This window comes from Staurois parvus, unplaced genomic scaffold, assembly GCF_062004578.1.
Source record: "Staurois parvus isolate SC_StPar_1 unplaced genomic scaffold, SC_StPar_1.0 ptg001049l, whole genome shotgun sequence".
Taxonomy (NCBI): domain Eukaryota; kingdom Metazoa; phylum Chordata; class Amphibia; order Anura; family Ranidae; genus Staurois; species Staurois parvus.
In genome coordinates, this window is record NW_028318845.1 from 750,417 (window position 1) to 766,695 (window position 16,279).

General features: G+C 43.0%; 1 protein-coding gene across 1 annotated transcript in view; it reads left to right on the forward strand.

Annotated features, from left to right (window-relative positions):
- Positions 1-16,279, forward strand: part of LOC149440897 (class I histocompatibility antigen, F10 alpha chain-like) — a 46,613-nt gene that overhangs the window by 25,995 nt on the left and 4,339 nt on the right. The gene's annotated exons all lie outside the window — the stretch shown is intronic.

Sequence of the window (16,279 nt, forward strand, 5' to 3'; positions counted from 1 at the left end):
TATTCTTGGGATGTCTGGTGTGAATCGCTCTCTTAAGGTCATGCCACAGCATTTCAATCGGGTTGAGGTCAGGACTCTGACTGGGCCACTCCAGAAGGCGTATTCTGTGCTGTTGCAGCCATTGTTTTGTTGAATTACTTGTATGCTTTGGGTCATTGTCCTGTTGCATCACCCATCCTCTGTGGAGCTTCAGTTGGCGGACAGATGGTCGTACGTTTTCCTGCAAAATGTCTTGATAAACTCTGGAATTCATTTTCTCATCAATGACAACAATCCGTCCAGGCCCTGAGGCAGCAAAGCAGCCCCAAACCATGATGCTCCCTCCGCATTGTTTTACAGTGGGGATGAGGTTTTGATGTTGGTGTGCTGTGCCTTTTTTTCTCCACACATAGTGTTGTGTGTTCTTCCGAAACAACTCAATCTTGGTTTCATCTGTCCACAGTATATTTTGCCAGTAGTGCTGTGGAACTACCAGGTGCTCTTTTGCAAACTTCAAACGTGCTGCAATATTCTTTTTGGACAGCAATGGCTTCCTCCGTGGTGTCCTCCCATGTACTCCATTCTTGTTTAATGTTTTCCTTATTGTAGATGTGTCAACAAAAATGTTAGCATGTGCCAAAGATTTCTGTAGGTCTTTAGCTGACACTCTGGGATTCTTCTTTACCTCATGCAGCATTCTGCGCTGTGCTCTTGCAGTCATTTTTACAGGACGACCACGCCTAGGGAGAGTAGCAACAGTGCTAAACTTTCTCCATTTGTAGACAGTCTGTCTTACCGTGGACACATGAACATCAAGGCTTTTGGAGATACTTTTGTAACTCTTTCCAGCTTCATGCAAGCCAACAATTCTTGATCGTAGGTCTTCTGAGAGCTCTTTTCTGCGAGGCATGGTTCACATCAGACAGTGCTTCTTGAAACCAGTAAACCCAAAACAGGTGTGTGTTTTTTAAGGGCAGGACAGCTGTCAGCAACACATCCAATATCATCACACTGATTGGAGTCAAGGTTGGCTCACTCCTGGCTCCAATTAGCTCTGGGAGAAGTCATTTTTCTCCCTGCACTGTGAATGTTTACATGTTATGTGCAATTAAACCATGGCAACATCTAATGTTTGTGTAGTATTATATTCAGCAGACTGTGTTCTTCTATTGTTGTGACTTAGATGACGTTCAGAGCACATTTTATGCCCAATTCATGCAAAACTCCACATAATCCCAAGGGGTTCACATACTTTTTCTTGCAACTGTAATTGCATTCCAAGTTTGTGATGCTCCTGTAATTTGTAATTAAACTCACCTGTATCAATTAAGAGTTGCTGACAATATAGAAATCATACCAGCAACCAGTTAAAACAGTGAAAATTTGGATCAACCTTTCTGTTGTGTGTCTCTGTGCGCCACATGGAGCATGGAGAGAGCAGAAAAGAATTGTCTGAGGTTTTGAGAACAAAAAGTCGATCTCCAGAGATCCTAGTGTTCCTGTGTCCACTGTGTGCAACATTGTCAAGAAGTTTACAACCCATGGCACTGTAGCTAATCTCCCTGGATGTGGACGGAAGAGACAATTGATCAAAGATTGCAACAAAGGATTGTTCGAATGGTGGATAACGAACCTTGATCAACTTCCAGACAAATTCAAGCTGACCTTCAGGCACAGGGTACAACTGTGTAAGCTTGCACTGTACATCTCCATCTGCAAGAAAAGAGACGCTATGGTAGGAGACCCAGGAGGACCCCACTGCTGACACAGAAACAAACAAAAAGCCAGATTGGAGTTTGCCAAAACTTGCCTGAGGAAGCCAAAATCCTTTTGGGAGAATGTGCTGTGGACAGACAAAACAAAATTCCTGCTTTTTGGTAAAGCCCATCACTCTACTGTTTTCAGAAAAAGCAATGAGGCCTTTAAAGAAAAGAATACAGTCCCTGCAGTCAAACATGGTGGCGGGTCACTGATGTTTTGGGGCTGTTTCGCTCCTTCGGGCACTGGATGTCTTGACCGTGTGCATGGCATTATGAAATCTGAAGATGACCAAAGAATTCTGGGGTGCAATGTAGGGCCCTGTGTCAGAAAGTTGGTTCTCCATCATAGGTTATGGGTCTTACAGCAGGACAATGACCCAAAGCACACGTCAAAAAGCCCCCAGAAATCGTTTCGGACAAAAGCTCTGGAGAGCACTGAACTGGCCAGCAATGAGTCCAGATCTCAATCCCATAGAGGACCTGTGAAGAGATCCTAAAACAGCAGTTGGGAAAAGGAAGCCTTCCAATCTGAGAGACCTGGAGCAGTTGGTGAAAGAAAAGTGCTTCAAAATTCCAGTAGAGCGGTGGAAGAAACTCATTGATGGTTACAGGAAGCCATTGATTTCAGTTATTTTTTCCAAGGGGTGTACTACCAGATATTAAATTGTGCCATTTTGTCCAGTCCATTTTTGGGGTTTTGCATGGAATGTTTTAGATTTGGCTTTTTGTTTTTCCACTTTTTTGTGTCATAGCAATGCAAAGAAAAAGAAATAAACATGAGAATGCTGAAACATTTGTAATTGCAACAATTTACTGGGTAAAGTGGTGCATTATCTGACAGAAACGCAGGGGGGGCAAGATTTTTGGACATGACTGTAGACTGGTCATCCAGGAGGAGGCAGAAAGAACTGATTAGAAACTTTAGACACATATAACGACTGAAGTACAGTGTGGAAATGTTTCAACCCAGGACTTGGTCCAATGTCTTTTGTGGGGTATGAAAAGAATACTTATTTCATCTTTGATTAAAAATCGGGCACATTTGCCCAGTGGGGTTTTGTTTTATAAACAAACGTGACCAGCGCTCCAGTCTTCATACAACCAAGAAGATGCCAAAATGCCAACCGAAGAGGTGCAGCCCTTCTAAGATCGGGAAATCTGAGCACTAGTGAAAAAGAACAGACAAGGACGCACTCTCATCGTGCATTACCGTGGTAAAACGCGTGTTTATTGAAGAAAAGAGCTCTGAGGAAAGGGGTTTAGCTCCCGAAACGCGTCAGTTCATTCGCATCATTAGACACAGATGTACTGTGACTGTGGTTGTGGACCACATATACTGCTTTTAATCACGCTGGTTTGTGGGTTTTGTTTTATGTACCACTTTAACAAGACGTTTGTGTGGATGAGCATAATTTTATTAACTTGTTGACTTTCGTAAAAAAGGTCGATGTATAAAAAGTTCACTGAATGACACACAGTCACATGGCTCCAAAGAAAGTTTCAGTATTCTGTTATTGAATTGTCTTGTATGATCATTAGAGCCATCTAGTGACTTGGCTCTTTTTACACATAGACCCCAAAGTGTATATATAGCCAACACTTTGTTTATTTAGTTTTGGATAGAAAAAGGAAGGGATAAAACACCTGTCATTTTTTTGCATGTAACCCATGGGCAAGATCTCCATTCACGTAGGCACATCATCCTGGAGGAACAACAAAAAGTAAAAGAAAACAACTACAAAGAGAGGGGGAGTCCCCTCCTAACCATTTGTCCTCGGACCAAGTGTCCTCATTGGAAGATTTATCCTCATTATTTGGTACTGTATGCCGATAACTAACATTTTGGATTTCCCCTTATTTTTTGTCTTGGTGACTATGCTCACAAGGACAATATAATGAATCTTACTAATGGTGACACAAACAGCAATAAAGCCTGACATCAGATCTTAAACCTCACTACTCTATCCAAAAATAAGGGTCCTTTAACAATCATCAGTTTTTCAGTTAAAAAATCAGAAGAAAATTGCATGAAAAATGCATCCATTTAAATCCTATGGAAGACTTCATGCCAATCAGTTGCATTTTTAAAAGTCCTGCTTGCTGCATTTTTGGTGCATGTTTTGTGGGGCAAAAACACTGCATCAAAAACTGTGGCAAAATTGAAACTCTAGCAAAATTGCATCAACTACACATCAAATCACATATAAAGAGAAAAAAAATAAAGCACGCGCAGCAAACATGCATTATGTATTGCTTTAAACTTAATGTACCAGGGCAAAAAAGCTGCAAAAATGCGTATGCATTTTTTTGTGCATTTTTGCAATGGAGCATTGTGTAAGACCCCTAACAAAAATATCTATATATACTGTACCACGGCTTTTTTGTTAGAATATATGTGCAGGTAATCTCCCCCCTCCCCTGAGTCATCCCTTGTCTCCTCTCACACCAACCTCTGAGCACCGTCCCTTGCCTCTGCCTCCTATCCACCTCCTAGTTCTTCTCCTTTTAGAGAATATAGCACCAAGTATCACTTTGTGGTATTAAGTAATTTGTATGGAATTGGTTAGTGATAATAGACCCCCCCAGCAACAATAGTCCCCCACCCCCCCCAGGAACAAAATACACTGCCAGTGACAATAGAGAAACAATAGTCCCTCCCCCGGGGAACAAAATACACTCCAGCAACAATCAACCCTTTTAACCACTTACCCTCCAGAGGATTTACCCCCCTTCCTGACCAGGCCATTTTTTGCGTTACGGCGGTGTGTTACTTTAACTGACAATTGCACAGTCATGCAACGCTGCACCCATATGAAATTTACATCCTTTTTTCCTACGAATAGAGCTTTCTTTTGGTGGTATTTGATCGCCTCTGTTGTTTTTATTTTTTGTGCTATAAAATATAAAGATCGACAATTTTGAGAAAAAAACTATATTTTTGACTTTTTGCTATTAACCTCCCTGGTGGTATGATTATGTCAGGAATTTTGTACCAAAAGCGGTGGAAATTTGGTGTTATGTATTGTAGGCCTGCAATTCTTAGTAATTACTTACTTAATAAATACTCATAAAAAATAATAATATAATAATAATAAATTTAATTCAATAATATAATCAAACCAAAAACACTGAAATTTGAAATATAGCGCCAAGTTCGCACATCGCTGAGCAAAGTCGCAAAATCGTTTTCAGTGTCTGATGAGGAATTTCCCCCATGAATCATTATCACTAAATTCTGCAAGTAGTTCTGATTTACTATCGCTGTTCTCTAGCCGGTCTAAAACCGATTTTGACCTAAAGGGACGCTTTTTGGACGCCGTGGACTTTTCTAAGTTTCCAGGCAGAAAGAACAGTCAAAATAAAGGCAGGGCGCCGGACAAAGCACTCGGGACAAAATGTATGTGAAATGCTTAAGTATTAGCACTATGTATAATACATAAGGAGGGGATATGATCTCCATGTATAATACATAAGGGGGGATATGATCACCATGTATAATACATAAGGGGGGGATATGATCTCCATGTATAATACATAAGGGGGGATATGATCACCATGTATAATACATAAGGGCGGATATGATCACCATGTATAATACATAAGGGCGGATATGATCACCATGTATAATACATAAGGGGGATATGATCTCCATGTATAATACATAAGGGGGGATATGATCTCCATGTATAATACATAAGGGGGGATATGATCTCCATGTATAATACATAAGGGGGGATATGATCTCCATGTATAATACATAAGGGGGGATATGATCTCCATGTATAATACATAAGGGCGGATATGATCACCATGTATAATACATAAGGGCGGATATGATCTCCATGTATAATACATAAGGGGGGATATGATCTCCATGTATAATACATAAGGGGGGATATGATCTCCATGTATAATACATAAGGGGGGATATGATCTCCATGTATAATACATAAGGGGGGATATGATCTCCATGTATAATACATAAGGGGGGATATGATCTCCATGTATAATACATAAGGGGGATATGATCACCATGTATAATACATAAGGGGGGATATGATCTCCATGTATAATACATAAGGGAGGATATGATCTCCATGTATAATACATAAGGGGGGGGGTATGATCTCCATGTATAATACATAAGGGGGATATGATCTCCATGTATAATACATAAGGGGGGGATATGATCACCATGTATAATACATAAGGGGAGATATGATCTCCATGTATAATACATAAGGGGGGATATGATCACCATGTATAATACATAAGGGGGGATATGATCACCATGTATAATACATAAGGGGGGGGTATGATCTCCATGTATAATACATAAGGGGGATATGATCTCCATGTATAAAACATAAGGGGGGATATGATCACCATGTATAATACATAAGGGGGGATATGATCACCATGTATAATACATAAGGGGGGATATGATCACCATGTATAATACATAAGGGGGGATATGATCACCATGTATAATACATAAGGGGGGGGGGTATGATCTCCATGTATAATACATAAGGGGGATATGATCTCCATGTATAATACATAAGGGGGGATATGATCTCCATGTATAATACATAAGGGGGATATTATCACCATATATAATACATAAGGGTGGATCTGATCACCATGTATAATACATAAGAGGGGATATGATCTCCATGTATAATACAGAAGGGGGGATATGATCTCCATGTATAATACATAAGGGGGGATATGATCACCATGTATAATACATAAGGGGGGATATGATCTCCATGTATATTACAGAAGGGGGGATATGATCTCCATGTATAATACATAAGGGGGGATATGATCTCCATGTATAATACAGAAGGGGGATATGATCTCCATGTATAAAACATAAGGGGGGATATGATCACCATGTATAATACATAAGGGGGGATATGATCACCATGTATAATACATAAGGGGGGATATGATCTCCATGTATAATACATAAGGGGGGGATATGATCACCATGTATAATACATAAGGGGGGATACGATCTCCATGTATAATACATAAGGGGGGGATATGATCTCCATGTATAATACATAAGGGGGGATACGATCTCCATGTATAATACATAAGGGTGGATATGATCTCCATGTATAATACATAAGGGGGGATATGATCACCATGTATAATACATAAGGGGGGTATGATCTCCATGTATAATACATAAGGGGGGATATGATCTCCATGTATAATACATAAGGGGGATATGTTCTCCATGTATAATACATAAGGGGGATATGATCTCCATGTATAATACATAAGGGGGGATATGTTCTCCATGTATAATACATAAGGGGGATATGATCTCCATGTATAATACATAAGGGTGGATATGATCTCCATGTATAATACATAAGGGGGATATGTTCTCCATGTATAATACATAAGGGGGATATGATCTCCATGTATAATACATAAGGGGGATATGTTCTCCATGTATAATACATAAGGGGGATATGATCTCCATGTATAATACATAAGGGGGGGATATGATCTCCATGTATAATACATAAGGGGGATATGATCTCCATGTATAATACATAAGGGTGGATATGATCTCCATGTATAATACATCAGGGGGGATATGATCTCCATGTATAATACATAAGGGGGGATATGATCACCATGTATAATACATAAGGGGGGGTATGATCTCCATGTATAATACATAAGGGGGATATGATCTCCATGTATAATACAGAAGGGGGATATGATCTCCATGTATAATACATAAGGGGGGATATGATCACCATGTATAATACATAAGGGGGGATATGATCACCATGTATAATACATAAGGGGGGATATGATCACCATGTATAATACATAAGGGGGGGGGGTATGATCTCCATGTATAATACATAAGGGGGATATGATCTCCATGTATAATACATAAGGGGGGATATGATCTCCATGTATAATACATAAGGGGGATATGATCACCATATATAATACATAAGGGGGGATATGATCACCATGTATAATACATAAGGGGGGATATGATCTCCATGTATAATACAGAAGGGGGGATATGATCTCCATGTATAATACATAAGGGGGATATGATCTCCATGTATAATACATAAGGGGGGATATGATCTCCATGTATAATACAGAAGGGGGATATGATCTCCATGTATAATACATAAGGGGGGATATGATCACCATGTATAATACATAAGGGGGGATATGATCACCATGTATAATACATAAGGGGGGATATGATCTCCATGTATAATACATAAGGGGGGATATGATCACCATGTATAATACATAAGGGGGGATATGATCTCCATGTATAATACATAAGGGGGGGATATGATCTCCATGTATAATACATAAGGGGGGATATGATCTCCATGTATAATACATAAGGGGGATATGATCTCCATGTATAATACATAAGGGGGATATGTTCTCCATGTATAATACATAAGGGGGGATATGATCTCCATGTATAATACATAAGGGGGATATGATCTCCATGTATAATACATGAGGGTGGATATGATCTCCATGTATAATACATAAGGGGGGATATGATCTCCATGTATAATACATAAGGGGGGATATGATCTCCATGTATAATACATAAGGGGGGATATGATCTCCATGTATAATACATAAGGGGGAGATATGATCACCATGTATAATACATAAGGGGGGATATGATCACTATGTATAATACATAAGGGGGGATATGATCTCCATGTATAATACATAAGGGGGATATGATCACCATGTATAATACATAAGGGGGGATATGATCTCCATGTATAATACATAAGGGGGGATATGATCTCCATGTATAATACATAAGAGGGGATATGATCACTATGTATAATACATAAGGGGGGATATGATCTCCATGTATAATACATAAGAGGGGATATGATCACCATGTATAATACATAAGGGGGGATATGATCTCCATGTATAATACATAAGGGGGGATATGATCTCCATGTATAATACATAAGGGGGATATGGTCTCCATGTATAAATACATCAGTGGTTCATATAGTGAACTCGGTGTAGAGTTATTCACCCTGAGGTCATCACAGAGGACAAGGGGGCACTCTTTATGTTTGGAGGAAAAGAAATTTAATCTCCAAATACGGAAAGGTTTCTTCACAGTGAGAGCTGTGAAAATGTGGAATAGACTCCCTCAAGAGTTGGTTCTGGCCAGCTTAGTGAATTGCTTTAAAAAAGTCCTGGATTCTTTCCTAGATACACAGAATATAGCTGGATATAACATTTATAGGTAAAGTAGATCCAGGGAATATCCAATTGACTCTCGGGGGATCAGGAAGGAATTTTTTCCCCTGCAGGAGCAAATTGGGTCATGTTTTGCTGGGTTTTTTGCCTTCCTCTGGATCAACTGTGGGACTAGGATTATAACTTTTTTATTTTTTTATTGTTGAACTGGATGGACTTGTGTCTTTTTTCAGCCAGACTAACAATGTAACTATGTCTTTGAAAAAAAAATCCCAATACGTTTAACTTAACTGGTTTACATGAAATTTATAGCGTTTACAAATGGTGGTGTATATATACTGGGGTTTTTTCACCTTTTATTTTTACTAGTAATGGCAGCGAACAGCGACTTATAGTGGAACTGCGGGACTGCAGTGGGCATTCTGACACTGGGGGGGAAATGACTTGGTGTCACTGACATCCCCAGTTGCACCAATATAGTGAGCAATGCTAATAAAAAGCACTGACACTGTACTAATGGCACTGGGCAGGAAGGGGATAACATGAGGGACGATCAAAGGGTTAACTGTGAGCTGCTTTACTGTGGGGCTGTGTGTTTGTGCTTCACTGTAAGCACACTGGTTTGCAAAGCAGTGTGCAGGAGCTGACAGGGGAGAGAACTGTTTTGTTTACAAACAGTTCCCCCCCCATCGGAGATGCTCGGCAATTACTGGGCGCCGATGAGTAATCACCGTCTGGGGCCTGGTGATTGGGAGCCGTGGCCGTGAATGGCGGTGCGGGTAGAGCGCGCACCCCCTACCCGGAAATGCAAAATCACGTGTATATATATATATATATATATTGTGACAGGATGAACGGCGAGGTGATAGAGGGACGCTATGTGTCACCTCGCATATGCTCATACCTGACAGTTTAGGTGGAGTCCACTCCGGGTTTTCGGGGCCACAGTTAAGCAGGTGGGTCCGGACCAGAGTTTGGGCTCCACTGATGACCACCAACAGGTGGTATAAAAAGGGCAGGGCTGGAGCAAGGAGTCGCTCGTGGCCTGGGACTCAGAGAGGTATTCTGAGAGAGCTGTGTGTATGGACTATACCTACAAGAAAAGGTTTGCTGTTATTTTGTTTTGGTGACAGGGAGAAGCCCTTCACCTCTGAGAGAGGAATCATCTTCTGTTAGTTAGTGCCTGGATGGCAAGGGTTTATTTTTAATGTTTTGTTTTTTTTTTTATATTTCTTGCAAACCTTTTAATAAAACTGACAACCAGTCAGATTTTGACGAAAGCCTGCTGTGCAGTCTACATTTGTCCCAGGGAAGGAGATCCCCCACCTGAGCTAACCCCACATATGGTGGATTTGGCGGGCAACTTCCTGAGCAAGTGGGAAGATGGAGGAAATAATAAGAGCCTTACTGCAGGCCAATGCAGTACAACGGGAGACATATCGCCAGTTTGCGGAGGCCCAACAGGCACAACATGAGGCCCAAAAGGCACAACATGAGGCTCAACAGGCTCAACATGAAGCCCAACAGGCACAACATGAAGCCCAACAAGCAGACCGAGAGCTCCTTAAGCAGGTGGCCCAACACCTGTTAGAATTAAAGAAGGAATCTGCAGATCCGCTGCCAGGGGAGCAGAAAATGGCGCGGGCCAGTTATGTTTTGCAGAAGATGACACCTGCGGATGATGTGGAGGCCTACCTCACAAATTTTGAAAGGGTTGCTGTTCGGGAAGGATGGAAAAAGGAGCAATGGGCAGGACTGCTTGCGCCATTTTTGACAGGTGAATCCCAAAAAGCCTATTATGACCTGGAACCAGGGGATGCCCAGGACTATGAGAAACTGAAGGCTGAGGTCCTTGCACGCCTAGGCGTCACCATTGCAGTCCGGGCTCAGCGGGTGCATCAGTGGCATTACAGGGCTGACAAACCACCCAGATCTCAGATGTTCGATTTGATACATCTCTCCAAAAAATGGCTCCAGCCAGAGGTATTGTCAGGCCCTCAGATTGTGGAGCGTGTGGTCATGGACCAATATTTGCGTGCACTCCCTGCCACTTTGAGGAAGTGGGTCGGCCGTGGAGACCCTAAATCTGCAAACGAGCTGGTGGACCTGGTGGAGAGATATGCAGCCGCTGAGGACTTTTTTCATTCACCTGGGCCGTACCCCAATGTCACTAGGGGTGGAAAACTATCCGGAAGATCCGGTAAGACTGTTCCATGGGCCAAAGGCTCAGAAAAAAATGATAAGACTATTGTGTCAGATAATGAGACTGTAGGCTTAGGACCTAGAGACTGGCCAAATAGGTCAGGAAGGTCCCCAAAGCCATTTAGAGGTCTAAGCACTGAACATATAATATGTTATCGTTGTCATGCGTTAGGTCATATTGCTGCAAACTGTCCTTTAAATGATGAACCTATGCAATGTGAAAATGCTTATTTAGGAAAACGCATGTCTCTTTTTGCACAGGTGGTATGTACTGCAGCATGTCAGAAACGCATGGAAAAGCAAATGTGTGTGATTGCCATTGATGAAAAGCCAGTAACTGCTCTGCTAGACTCGGGTAGTGTTGTGACCTTGGTTAAAAGTGATTTGGTAAACCCTGCCAGCCTACACCCTAGCACGATTGGGGTTATTTGTATTCATGGTGATACACGTAATTACCAGACTGTTCTGGTGGAGATTGGTACTCCCTGGGGCCCTGTGACCCATTCTGTGGGGGTGGTGCCCTCTCTGCTTCATGAAGCCATAGTGGGGAGAGATTTTCCCCATTTCTGGAAGTTATGGGATAAGGAGGGGAGTCAGGAAGACCGAGCTCCCCCTGCTGGGGAAACGCCGGAAACTCCTGAACTCACTTCTGACCCCTTTGACGGCAAGGTGGAAGGGGAAACTGTGGGTGTGTCCAAGGAAGGTGTAGACCTTTTTCCTTTTTCTGTAATGGCTGGGGAGCAGGAGGAGTTGGATCCAACCCCAGACATTGAGGATATAGAACAAGAGATGATCGCTAGCTCTAGTGAGAGTGGACAGAATGTGGTGCCTGACCTAGAGGTCAGAAAAGAGGATTTTTGTACGGAACAACTGAAAGATTCCACACTTAATAGAGCCCGTGAAAACATTAAAATGATTGATGGGGAACCAGTTGAAAATGATGTAGCGGTGTCTTTTCCCTACATGGCTCTTAACAATAACTTGCTGTATCAAGTGGTAAAGCAAGGGGAGGAGGTGGTAGAACAGTTAGTGGTCCCCAAACCCTTTCGCCGGATGGTACTAGATTTAGCCCATGGGCATATAATGGGTGGACACCTGGGTGTAGAGAAAACAAAGGAGAGAATAACCCAGAGATTCTTTTGGCCAGGCTTACATGGAGACGTCAAAGCGCATTGTGAGTCATGCCCGGAATGTCAATATTCTGCGCCCTCACCCCATTTTCGTAGTCCGCTAGTACCTCTACCCATAATTGAAGTACCGTTTGAAAGAGTGGGCATGGACCTAGTGGGTCCAGTAGTAAAGTCTGCCCGGGGCCATCAGCACATACTGGTGATACTTGACTATGCCACCCGGTATCCTGAAGCCATCCCCTTGCGTAATACCTCAGCTAAAAATATCGCCAAAGAGCTTGTCCGGGTGTTTAGTCGTGTAGGTATTCCAAAGGAGATATTAACGGATCAGGGCACGCCATTTATGTCTAGAGTTATGAAAGAGTTATGCAAACTGTTCAAAATCTCCCATCTCCGTACCTCGGTCTACCACCCCCAAACCGATGGGCTTGTGGAAAGGTTTAACAAGACCCTTAAGAATATGTTAAAAAAGGTGGTGGACAAAGATGGGAGAAATTGGGATTTTTTGCTACCATATCTCATGTTTGCTATACGGGAAGTACCTCTGGCATCTACAGGATATTCACCTTTTGAATTACTGTATGGTAGACATCCCAGGGGATTGCCAGATGTTGCAAAAGAAACCTGGGAGACAGAGTCCACGCCCTATAGAAGTGTCATCGAGCATATCTCACAGATGCAGGATAGAATTGCAGCGGTCATGCCACTTGTTCGGGAACACATGGAGCAAGCCCAGGAGGTCCAGAGAAGGGTTTATAACCGGGGTGCCAGGATTCGTACCTTCAACCCTGGGGATAGAGTGCTGGTGCTAGTCCCCACCGTGGAAAGTAAATTCCTCGCCAAGTGGCAAGGTCCCTTTGAAATTAGGGAGAAAGTGGGGGAAGTAAATTATAAAGTTTACCAGCCAGGGAAAAGGAAACCCGAACAAATCTATCATGTTAATCTCTTAAAACCTTGGAAAGACAGGGAAAGTTTGTTGGCAGTACCAAGCCCCCAAAAGGACGTGATTCCCGTGGCCCCTCAGGTACCTATAACGGAAACCTTGTCAGTAGCCCAACAAAATGATGTTAAGGAGTTTGTGAGGAAAAATGGAGATTTCTTCTCTCACCTACCTGGACTGACGACGGTCATACAGCATGACATAGTTACCCAGCCCGGGGTCCGCGTAAATGTCAAGCCCTATAGAATACCTGAGGCCAGGCGGGAAGCGGTGGCAAACGAAATAAAGGACATGTTAGAGTTGGGAGTGATTGAGGAATCTCACAGTGAGTGGTCGAGTCCCATAGTGTTGGTCCCAAAACCAGATGGAACCATTCGTTTCTGTAATGATTTCAGGAAACTGAACAGTGTGTCTAAGTTTGATGCATACCCGATGCCTCGGGTGGATGAGCTCATTGACAGGTTGGGAACGGCTCGATACATAACCACCTTAGATCTGACCAAAGGCTATTGGCAGATTCCTTTAACGGAAGCTGCAAAAGAAAAGACGGCATTCTCTACCCCCGAGGGGTCCTTTCAGTATAAGCGGATGCCGTTTGGTCTACATGGTGCTCCGGCATCATTCCAACGAATGATGGACAAAACGTTAAGACCACATCGCCAATATGCAGCTGCCTATTTGGACGATGTCGTCATCCACAGTCCAGACTGGGAGTCTCATTTGTCCTGCCTGCAAGCGGTAGTAGATTCGCTGAGGGAAGCAGGTCTTACCGCCAACCCCAGAAAGTGTGCCATAGGCTTAGAGGAGGCCAAATATCTTGGCTACATCATTGGTCGAGGTCTCATTAGGCCTCAGATCAATAAAATTGAGGCGATTCAAAAGTGGCCCCAACCTGTAAATAAAAAGCAAGTCCGGGCATTTCTTGGGATCACAGGATACTACAGGCGGTTTATCCCCAATTTTGCCACCATTGCAGCCCCACTGACAGATCTGACGAAAGGTAGGGGGTCGGTCAAGTGGAATCCCGAGGCGGAGACCGCATTTCAAAGGCTGAAACAAGCTCTCTGTCCCCAACCTGTGCTTGTGACTCCAGATTTCACAACAGAGTTTGTGGTACAGACTGATGCCTCTGACGTGGGACTAGGTGCGGTACTGTCCCAAATCAGAGATGGGGAGGAGCACCCTGTGGTCTACCTAAGTAGAAAACTCAACAAACATGAGAGAAACTATGCCATTGTGGAGAAGGAATGTTTGGCCATCAAATGGGCCTTGGAGGCCCTGAAATATTACCTGTTAGGAAGACCGTTCAAGTTGGTTACTGATCATGCCCCGCTCAAATGGATGTGTGATAATAAGGAGAAAAACAGTCGAGTGACAAGGTGGTTTCTCGCCCTACAAGTGTTCAAATTTACGGTGGAACACAGAGCGGGGAAACTGCAAAGTAATGTAGATGCCCTTTCCCGGGTCCATTGCCTGGTTGGGACAGTTGCTCAGCCGCAGGGGCGTGAGCAGAGGGGGGGGATATGTGACAGGATGAACGGCGAGGTGATAGAGGGACGCTATGTGTCACCTCGCATATGCTCATACCTGACAGTTTAGGTGGAGTCCACTCCGGGTTTTCGGGGCCACAGTTAAGCAGGTGGGTCCGGACCAGAGTTTGGGCTCCACTGATGACCACCAACAGGTGGTATAAAAAGGGCAGGGCTGGAGCAAGGAGTCGCTCGTGGCCTGGGACTCAGAGAGGTATTCTGAGAGAGCTGTGTATGGACTATACCTACAAGAAAAGGTTTGCTGTTATTTTGTTTTGGTGACAGGGAGAAGCCCTTCACCTCTGAGAGAGGAATCATCTTCTGTTAGTTAGTGCCTGGATGGCAAGGGTTTATTTTTGATGTTTTGTTTTTTTTTTTTATATTTCTTGCAAACCTTTTAATAAAACTGACAACCAGTCAGATTTTGACGAAAGCCTGCTGTGCGGTCTACCTTTGTCCCAGGGAAGGAGATCCCCCACCTGAGCTAACCCCACAATATATATGTGTGATTTTGCACACCCGTGCTGCCCTGTAGCAGTACTTCTGCTATAGGGCGGACGGAAAGCGGTTAAGCAACAATAGTCCCTCCCCCAGGAACAAATTACACCCCCAGCAACAATAGATATTCCCCAGCCAACAATAGACCTTCCTAATTGGCAAGAAAGACCTTCCCCAGCCAACCATAGACCTTCCTAATGGCAACAATAGATTTCCCAGCAGCCAGCATTAGTAGATCCCCCAACAACATAATAACCCTAGAATGACAATAGACTCCCTACACCACTTAGCTACAGTAGATCTTGGACACCAATATACCATTCAGCACACCCCATCCAACTTTGTCAGTACATACATTCTTTGCTGGAGGTGCTGGAACTGCATTCCCTCGTGTTCTCGCTGAAAAAAAGCCCTGTACTGTACACTTCAACTATGTATCATAAATGGACACCCAGAAATGTTTAGATATTGCAAAAGAGTTGTGTAGCCACCTCTGGAAAGAGCTTTTGTTATTGAAGTCTGTAGGAAAATCATGGTTATCCATTAGGTGGTTGAGAAACAGGACCAAGTAGATTAATGCATTAACTAACAGTTTTAAAGTATAAAGGCAAAACTTTTTTTAGTTTTGGATAGAGTGGAAAGGGAGTAGAACACCTGTCCCAGCCCTGTGGAAGCCAATAGAGCCACAAGCCCAGGAATAGATAAAATCAAAATTTAGCAAAATTAATTTAAATGGCATTACATGCAGGGGGGCCGGACTGATACATCTCCAAACCAGTGGAGAACAAAACCACATAATCCCAGAAGCTGAAGGATAACACATGATCCCAGACCCAGCAGTAGGTTACACCACCCAGGAGCCTCAGGACAGTGGGAGAAGTGTGTGGATTATGGCCGCCAGCGTCACCGAGATGGCGCATCCACTGGAAGTTGTGTGTCCTTTGTTTCTGTTATAACAATTTGCAAATAAATAATTGTTCTTCATAA